This window comes from Schistocerca piceifrons, chromosome 2 (assembly GCF_021461385.2).
Source record: "Schistocerca piceifrons isolate TAMUIC-IGC-003096 chromosome 2, iqSchPice1.1, whole genome shotgun sequence".
NCBI lineage: Eukaryota > Metazoa > Arthropoda > Insecta > Orthoptera > Acrididae > Schistocerca > Schistocerca piceifrons.
This window is the reverse complement of record NC_060139.1, coordinates 880,319,776-880,329,260: the sequence shown is the minus strand read 5'-3', so window position 1 is coordinate 880,329,260 and position 9,485 is coordinate 880,319,776.

The window sequence follows — 9,485 nt, the reverse complement described above, 5'->3', positions numbered from 1 at the left end:
TGCTTCATTGTTTCTTTCCTTTTGTACCTTCTTTTTTTTGTTTACAGACTTAACGCAGTAAAGAAAACGTAGGTCATCTTCAGGTAAATACACAATTCGGAAGCTTGTACTCGTTTACTTGTGACGTACACGGTGGGTTTTTATTGTTCTGTACTTTGCAATAAACCAGCGGACAGCGAGAGCGGTAAATAAAATAATAATTCTTATATTAATGTAAACACATAACTTTCTAATGCAAAAAAATACTACTTGCCAGACGCAAGACACGAACCCCGCGATCCACGCACTCAAGTCACACACGTGGGCCCAGAGACGCGCCTACATGAATGCTAGCCTTCGGTTGCGATGATCAAGTGCGGCAGACCGACAGGCTCAACTGCTGCACGTGTAGCGATGTACGTCATCTGTTGACGTCACATGTTCAACCACTTTTGAGGTATTTCCCGATATTTTCGGTCCCATGTGTCTTACATTAAATTACTTCTCAGCGTTGGATGCTTTTAAACGTTAATAAGAATCTCGCTGTATGAAGGAGGGTGGCCAATCATCAGGTAACCGGCATGTATTTCCCAGACTGCGTGCGTGCTTAGTCGTCTACAGGCTATAAACAAGGCATCAGTCCGACAATCGGCTCCAAAACAGCACATCTACATTGTTATTTTGCGCGTGGCTAAAGCGAATACCGTTCCTGTATGACTACTCATTTCATGTACTGTATTCTGAACAGTCTGGCGTGAAGCTGTGTACGACGGACGAACGATAGAATACGAAATATTAGTCATTTATTACCGTATAGAAAAACTGCCTCCAAAATTCAGGCACGTCTTATACTCGAAATTAATATAAAAGTGTCTAGTGTTTGATACAAAGTTCCCGCCATTCTTTAGAATGGCCATATATTCTATGCCGCAGAAAACCTATCTCTATCTGGCGACCCTGGATTCAACTGGCAGCACCAGCGCACCGATGCGTGCGGCGTACATAAGTTGGTGGTGATCCACAAGCTTGAAAACAGTCTCTTCCTCCCGCCACACCACCTCAAACCCAGAACACTGTGTAGCATACGTTACGTCATTGCAGTCTATGGTGCCAGTGAACTTGAACTGTCCGAAAGAACAGATACCATCTTCATATAGGTAAGGCTTATCGGCCGGTGATCTTCTTCAGTGCGAATGCACTCACATTGCCCGAACTCTTTTGGGAATCGGTAGACTGACTGCCGCGAGTAATGAGTATAGTGGGCAGGGGCACTACAAATGTAGTGTGTGAACAGTAAGTTGGGAATGGGGGTCTCACAGGGAGTGTGCCAGAGATAAGTTACTGCAGTCACACTATCTTCAGTGTCCTTGGTGGCTCAGATGGATTTAGTGCCTGCAACGTACGCAGGAGATCCCTGGGTCCTGTTCTGGCCGAGGCACCCTTTTTCATCTGTTCCCGTTGATATTTATCAACGCCTGGAAGCAGCTAAAGGTATGGATTTCATTTTAATTTCGTTCTTCGAGAGCTGCAAGACCACCAATATAGTATCCATTCATGCCCATTGTGCATTCCGACCGACTTTCGCAATTCCAGCAGGACAATGCGACACCCCACACGTCCAGAACTGCTACGGAGTGGCTCCTACGGACTTAAGGACAGCCCTGCAAGATTCATGCTTTCAGTTCCCTCCAGCACTGCTTCAGACGTAAGTCGAGTCCATGCCACGTGTGTTGTGGCACTTCTGTGTGCTCGCAGGGGCTCTACACGATATTAGGCAGGTGTACCAGTTTGTTTGGCTCTTCAGGGTACATGAAGAGGGCTACGATGACAAAGAAGAAGTAGAAGAAGAAGAACAGACGAACAGGGATTTTAAAGGCCAGTTCGGTTTTGTAAACTAGAATTTTTTTCGTCTGGCTTTGCAGTCTAATAATAAAAATGCTAAAAATGTTATCTTAAAAAGAAATTGCTTAAAACTTTAGGTGCGTCTTATAGGTAGGTTTTCTTGAAGTTTTGGAAGTAATGTGAATCGGTCGGATAAAGTTTCTTTGCTTCATTTCGTTATGTTCTGAAGCCCTTTCAGTTTTCACTGCTGGAATAGCAATTGTTGAAGTTCTAAGCTTTGAATATATTTTTTCGTCGCCGTAAAATATTTTTTCAGTCAGTCTCTGTGGACCAGATAACTTTCTACCATGATGGCAAATCCAGAACACATATTTTTCACTCACTCTTACAAACACTAAATCATAAATCTCGGAAAGATAATTTCACTTTAGCTGATTTTCGAGAACGAAATATTTAGAGTATACGTCCTATATTGACACAGAAGTAGTAATCACGTAATTGTTCACCCTCGTTCTATACTCCAGGGAAAAAACAGAGTAAGGTTTTTATTGCCTTATATTTTTTCATAACTAAAATTTGCTCTGTGAAACGTCAATAAATAGCAGTTGGAAATCAATCTATAAATTAAAAAATTGGGCGGCGTCTAAAGTGAATGAATTACTTCTGTACAGACATTTCTGACGAAACGCAAAACGATTTTTTCACATTAACAAACCACTACCGGAGATGAACGAAGCAGTAACTGAAAAATAAGAGTGAAAGGACCACGATCCGAACTCGAGACCCATCAGGAACCAGGCACCATAGCGGTACACACAAATAAGAATTTGGCAATAAGTACGTTTGAGACTGAGTGTGTTATGCATTAATTGACTGTTAGTGTTGGTATGCGTACTAATATCATCGTACGACAATGTGGCTAATTTTATTCGCTCTTGTGCTAACGACATACTATTTGCACACTGCACAACCAAATAGTCTTGGACGAATAGTAGATAAAACGAATGTTATCAGAAATTACTAATGCCGTACCACAGCACAGAAGGCCTACTTCACACGGGAAGGAGTAAATGGTCTTTAACTACCAACTGTTAACGTTTCTCTTCATTTAATGGTGGGAAAAAGCTATCGTCACCACGAATTTCATAGTTAATAGCACAACAATTTGGAGTTGCTTCTGTTGTCTTTAAAACTATAGATTCGCCTTACAACCCGATATTTCATCTGGGTTACCAGTACATTGCACATAATGACCGACGGAAGATGTAGAAGTATACCAAGACCTACTGTTTTTCTATTTGCAAATGATTATCACACAGAATACGTACTGAGAGCCTTAAAATCAGTCTACAACAACACCGCGCACACTATTCCATCCGTAGTAAGCAAGGATAAAAGCTCTCGGCATATCACCGTAGATTTCACCACTCCCTTCCCACGCTCACTCTCTTTGGCAAAACTGTACTGGTCTGCCATCTTTTGACGACTCGTAACACTACTTCATCCGATAAGTGTGACGATTTCTGTGACGACGTACCGTCAAGGTCTTTGGCGGGAAGTGGTCCAGTGTTACTAGCAGTCACGAGCCTCCTGGATTACTGACGGTACCGATAGATGTCTCTACGGACACGGTACTGTTTGCACAACGTTACTGTATTCCCACACATAGGTACTAGGTAGCCCTCCCATCAATGAAGTAAAGCAGCAACTCAATGCATCCTCAAGTGCTACCTCTGTTACAGTTTTGGAAACTGCTTCTGGTTCCTTAGTGTCAGCCTTCCAACACGGGTTCCACATACGTATCATAAAATCTATGGTAACTATCAGCTGCCCACTAGCAAACGGATGTGTTATGATGTTTCAATAACTGCAACTCTCATGGCTCTGTGGCTGTCAGAAATTGCCTGCTTCCCAATCAAAATTTGCAACGGCTCCAAGCTTTTGTTTTCCACTTATCGCTTCAAACACCTCTGGCGACGATTTGTTAGTGTGGAAAAGACCAAACTGCGCCCACGTACGAAGCCGTCTTTAAATTAAATCATTTCTAAGGTCGGAAGAAGGCACGGGCATAAGAGATGCAACCTAACCTGTGTTCATTCATTACTTTGTCCTCTGCATCAAGGACGTCGCCAGGATATTGTCAGAGGGAGGGGGTCCGATTTGTTAAAGAGGACCTTAAAAAGTCTCTCTCACGTTTTTCTTTTATTCTGAAAACACATCTATATATTTCTTAATTTTGTGTAAATAATTTGCTTTCGGACTGCCTTCATACAAACAGTGTTTGGTCTACAAAATTAATCAAGGAAAGCTTTTCTGAGAAAAGTATAACATATAATTTCAACGGTATGTAAGAAATGCCCAAATGCACAATTATATATTTCTTTATTTTATTCTGTAGCCAAACGAATTGTAATTCTGATATAAACTATTGCCTCTTTCCTGTCAAAACACATTTAATTCTTCTAATATAATGTTCACTACCACTTCCCCAAACATCGTAAATGGCACGCTAACGGGCGCAGTCATAGATGTGGGTCGGATAAAATTTCACTCATTCTAAGCGAACCAGCACCATTCGTATCATCTCACTGCAAGAGGCAGCCTCAGAGTTTTCTGGTGCATGTTGCATATTTTGACATTAAAAGAACTAAATTCATACGTACTGCATATTTTCTTTTTTTTATACTTAATATGACATGTTTTACAAGTTAATCCCGCATTTAATAATATTTTCCTGCCTTTAGTGCGTAATAGCGCGTTTTCTCAATTGTGCTCCATAAAATATGGAATTTCCACAAAAAACGAGAAACCCTTTTCTTCGACAACGATTCCTGAGATTGCACGAAGCAGAGATATAATCTTGTTACTTTGTAGTGCTGTATTATGGCAAACCATAAAAGCTGTAATGCCCTAATCTCCGTTCACCCTCCAAGGCTATTATACACTCGTCTTCTTTTAGTCTAGATTCGAGCTTAGGGAGTGATCTGGAATCAACGAACACGAATTCTTTGGGATACAATGATTATTACCGACATTGTTGTTGAAATAAACAGATCTGATATTATTTTGTTCGACAGAGAACTTAGAACAAGTTTCGGTGGTGAAAATGCAAAGGATCCCGAATTATTCGTCTTTACTATTCCCAAACGTTTCTCATTTAAGTATTCGACTGTCACTTCTTGAGATGGAGGAAGATCATTTTCCACCGATAAAAGCATGAGACTGAATGAGGAGAAATAAGATTATTGTTTACCAGCGGAAAAATGTTTCTAACAGAGCACAAAAAGACGAATATACACCTGTTTAACAGAGGGAGAGATGCAGGGCGCAGTTGGCTCGGATGAACAGAAGCAGTCCGTTGAATTTTTTTTTTTATAAACGAACGAACTGTGTAATGTGTCATCATCACGTAGCCCTTTTGCTCTCCACAAATCCCTCCCATCGTTCCGTATCGAAAACGTTTTTCATAACTGAGCTCCCAGGTGATCAAGTTGGCCGACATTTTGCCATTTCGACTACTAGTGATAGAATTTTGAGCAAATTTTTTAAGAAATGCTGTCATCGATATTTGGACGATATTCTCTTTGATCAATACGATATTTGGGCGACACAGGCAAATCCAAGAGTATTTTTATACAGTGATTTTAATGTAGTGTAATTCTGTTTACATCTCAACTGTCTTGTGAAATACCGAATTATTGCAACCCCAAAGTACTATCAGTCTCCAGATAACGGCTCCAATTCTAACGTTAAAGAGATGCAAACAAATAATTAGGCTATTACAGAGGTGCGTACATAATTTAACCTATGGTAACGCTAATGGACCAATCAAAATCGGGTTTCCTCTTCTCTCCTGTGAAAAACTTAATAACTAGCTAGGGTGCCCTGCGTTCCTCAGATTGTGCTGGTTACTTGTCCTCGTCCGCATTTCTCGTAGGGTGATATTTTCATAGCAAGCTTGGGTTCGCAATCTTTTATTATAAGATTGAGTCTCAATTCTTGATCCTTCAGTACGTTCATTTCGTTGCTCTTCGGTTTCTCTGCTTCTTACAGTGCTCATTCTCGTTTACTGGGAACTTAAACGTGGTTCGTTTTTTTGCTGTTCTTTATGTTTTCGCCGTTTTCAATCAGCACTGGCAAAATCTAGCCCTCTTTTACGTTTGTGCGTTGTCTAAAATATAAATCAGATCAACCTTATATTAGCAAATACGCTAAGGACAATTTACACACTTCGTTTTCGATTTATATTCAGTCACAGTATCGTTTTAACTAATAACACTTCACTGTCTTTTTTAGATTCACTGTTTGCACTATTTTTTCGGTTCCTCCCTTCATCACTGACAAGATACTGACGTTCGAAACCACTATGGGTCTTGCTTCATATACCTCTACGAATGAGTAGCCCCACCAGTGGCGAATTTCAGAACATACCAAAAGGCTTCGAGTGGTGTACAGCGTCCTAAAACATTCCACTACATTCAAGTGTCATGGAATGTTCCACAATCTTCTGGGATGTTTCGAGATGTTCCTGAACATTCTGGGAACTTCCCGAATGTTCAAGACTCCTCCTGACCATTCCTGAACATCCAGGATCATTGTGGAATGTTCTAGAACACTTTTTTAATGTTCTGTAATATTCTAGAATACTCTGGAATGTTCTACAAATTTCTAGAGGCCGAAACTTCCCAGCCCTTATATCTTCAATGGCACGGCCTTCAGGTAAAAACGGTAACTTTCATGGATGGGCGATACAGAAGTCCCTTAATCGTACAGGAACTCGCTTCTAAATTTTTCATTGCGGGTTCCCATTTGAAATTCTAAAGTTGACTCCCTCCGACTTGCCTTCATACACTTGAGTTTAACTAGGAGCATGTTCTTTATAATGCTGTTCCTTTGTTTTCCTGCCGAATAAAAAACAAAATTTTACAGACGCACGTTGTTCGTAAGAAGTAGCGATTTTCTCATCTCACGTCTGCACTGTACGCACACTCACATAATTATCAGAGAAACAACAATAGTCAGTGTCAGATGACGCCGCCTGGTGGATACAGGTAATTTGGAATTTTGCATGTGGTAGTCACATCATAAACAAGCCTACTTTACATAACTGTCACATAACATTACCCCTTTTACAGGACTTTACCGTGTATGACTAAGAGTTTTCTAGCTGTTAGAAAGAAACGCAGCAAAAATAGAATCATACTGAATCTAGGACCTTTTCTGTACCAAGTTCATTAAGTGGTTTGTCTAATGGATTTACGGTCGCCAGCCTATCTAGGCAAAGAAAAGGTTAAGTTTCAGAAAAGCAGAAAAAGTAAATTTGCCTACTTTCCAGCTGTTCCCTAACTTCACAAATAAACATGGTTGTGAGAAAGACACGGGAATCTTTTAGTTACTACGTCTTCATACATATACAGTTTTGATCCAGAAAGCCACGAACTTTTAATTATCACCATGTGCTAAAAATATTTGGCCAGGGGGACTTGTATGTTTGCATTAGGTATACTCAACAAATTAAATACCGCACTTAAATATTCTACTAGCGTAATACCCACATTTAAATTCATTAAGACACTTTATTTTTGCCTTTCTCTTAAGTAATGGTCAGTCAAAAGACAAAGGTAGTATTTTTATGTAACGCTGCTTCAGTGTTACTGAGCCACATAAGCAATTATCCTTTCATAACTCTTTGTGCTTTAATGAATTTCATTCATAAGTTAAAAAAATCTATCTTTACTCAAAATGTACATATGCAAAGCTTCAGTATTTATGCACGACAGGTTCGCCTTCCAAGCAAAATTTATTTACTAACTTTCACTTACTACAACAAAGAGAGTAAGAATATCAAAATCGTTAAATTTGTCAGAAAACTTCTATTTCAGTACTTACGCAAAATTTCACTTTCAGATATTTATTCACAGATAAAAATTAGTACTTGTAGATACAGAATAAGGCAATCAAATGCTTTCATAACAGTTTTACTTGAATAATCAAACACCAGCAAAGGATCCTATAAAGGCGAATGAGTAGGAATAAAATAACAGGGTGAACCAAATTTTATGTTTGAGAGAATAATTATGCAAAAAATCAGATTGCTGCCCACCTTGTCAGCCGTCAATTCGTTAGGTTACATGAAGGAAATGGTCCGATACAGTATATTGTCCAAACCATTTAATAGACTCTAACGTAAATTATAGAGTAAAGTTACAAATAAATTGAAGACATTTAAAGAGATGGAGGAAAAAAGTGCACTTAAATACTGTAAAAAAGTCTTGGAACGAGGTGGAACACGAAGACAAAAGTTTAGCGAGTTAGAAAACCATTTATAACAACAATTTATTCAATCCAGAAATGAATTAAGTGTAGTGAATGGTACAGATTACAAATTTGGGGATTGGACTATGGTAAACGAATTGGTCTGGTCTTTAAGACTCCACCTGATTGGTAATTCACTTCCAGAACAATATACAAAATTACGAGCAAAAATATTACCAAATATGTAAGCAAAAACTACGCCAATAAACTTGTAAACTGTTCCATGGAGTTTTTTTGCTGGGATTAATGTCAAATTCCAACAGTATGAAAACATATATCTCATCAACACAGATCATTTCGGTTTTAACTATGAAATGAAATCGAACCGCACGTTATGTTAGCTGGAGAAGACGACACTAAACGTAGTATAGAGCAGCTGCATGCCGCTTCCCACAGTTATACAATACAATATGCTCTTGACAAAGAAGAATTTCTTTTACCTACATTTTACTTGCACGAAAAAAAACGTGTATTTGGACCGCATGTTTGGCAACAGGTGAATAGGGTACTTGTGCTAACCCCAAACATCATTGTGAATTGTACTATAAAATGGAGAAAAGACTAGTGAAAGATTTTAACGAACGTATGATTGATCCTTGTGCGAACTAAGATTTTGCTTTATTCCTTGACAGCTATACAGGACAGGAGGATCGGGTATTGTACAATTTTGGCATGGAACTAGACTTGATTACCACTCCTCCAGGTTGTACACCTCTCGCTCAACCGTTAGATGTGTTTGGGTTTAGCGAAGTGAAATACTTTGTAAAAAGACTCTAAGGTTTTGTAAAACTCGACAGATACACCCATCAGTATTGTTTACATGGTCGTATCAAAGTCCAGGCTCTCACACATAACAAACTGCACTCTGCGAAATTCCAGGACATGTCCGTATTTGCTTGGACATATGCAGGATTTGATGACATGCATGTGGAAAACTTCAAAACGTTAAAATGTTCTGGTAGACTGCAGGGAAAACTGTGTGATTATGAAACTATTCTGTTCGTTTGTTGCAGCTTATGTGTCAAACTATTACGTTTTCATCATTTCTTTGGGAGTGACCACATTCACATTCATACGAACACCTAAATCAGACAACGAGGCATATCTTATACGCTCATCAGGCGTACGAGTTAGGTCCGACGATAAGAGATTCCTATCATATGACACACGTACTTTCACCAGTGTCGTGTATGACACACTAGACGTGTTTTTCGGTGGAGGATTCGGTTGAGTTGTCGCTTGTCATGAAACGTCTGCGGTGCCCATACGAGAACCACTTTCTTTTGGCTGCTCATAGAGTGGTTGTGCGGGTTCAACTTCCATGATACGTCCCTTCCTTACACCTCGCT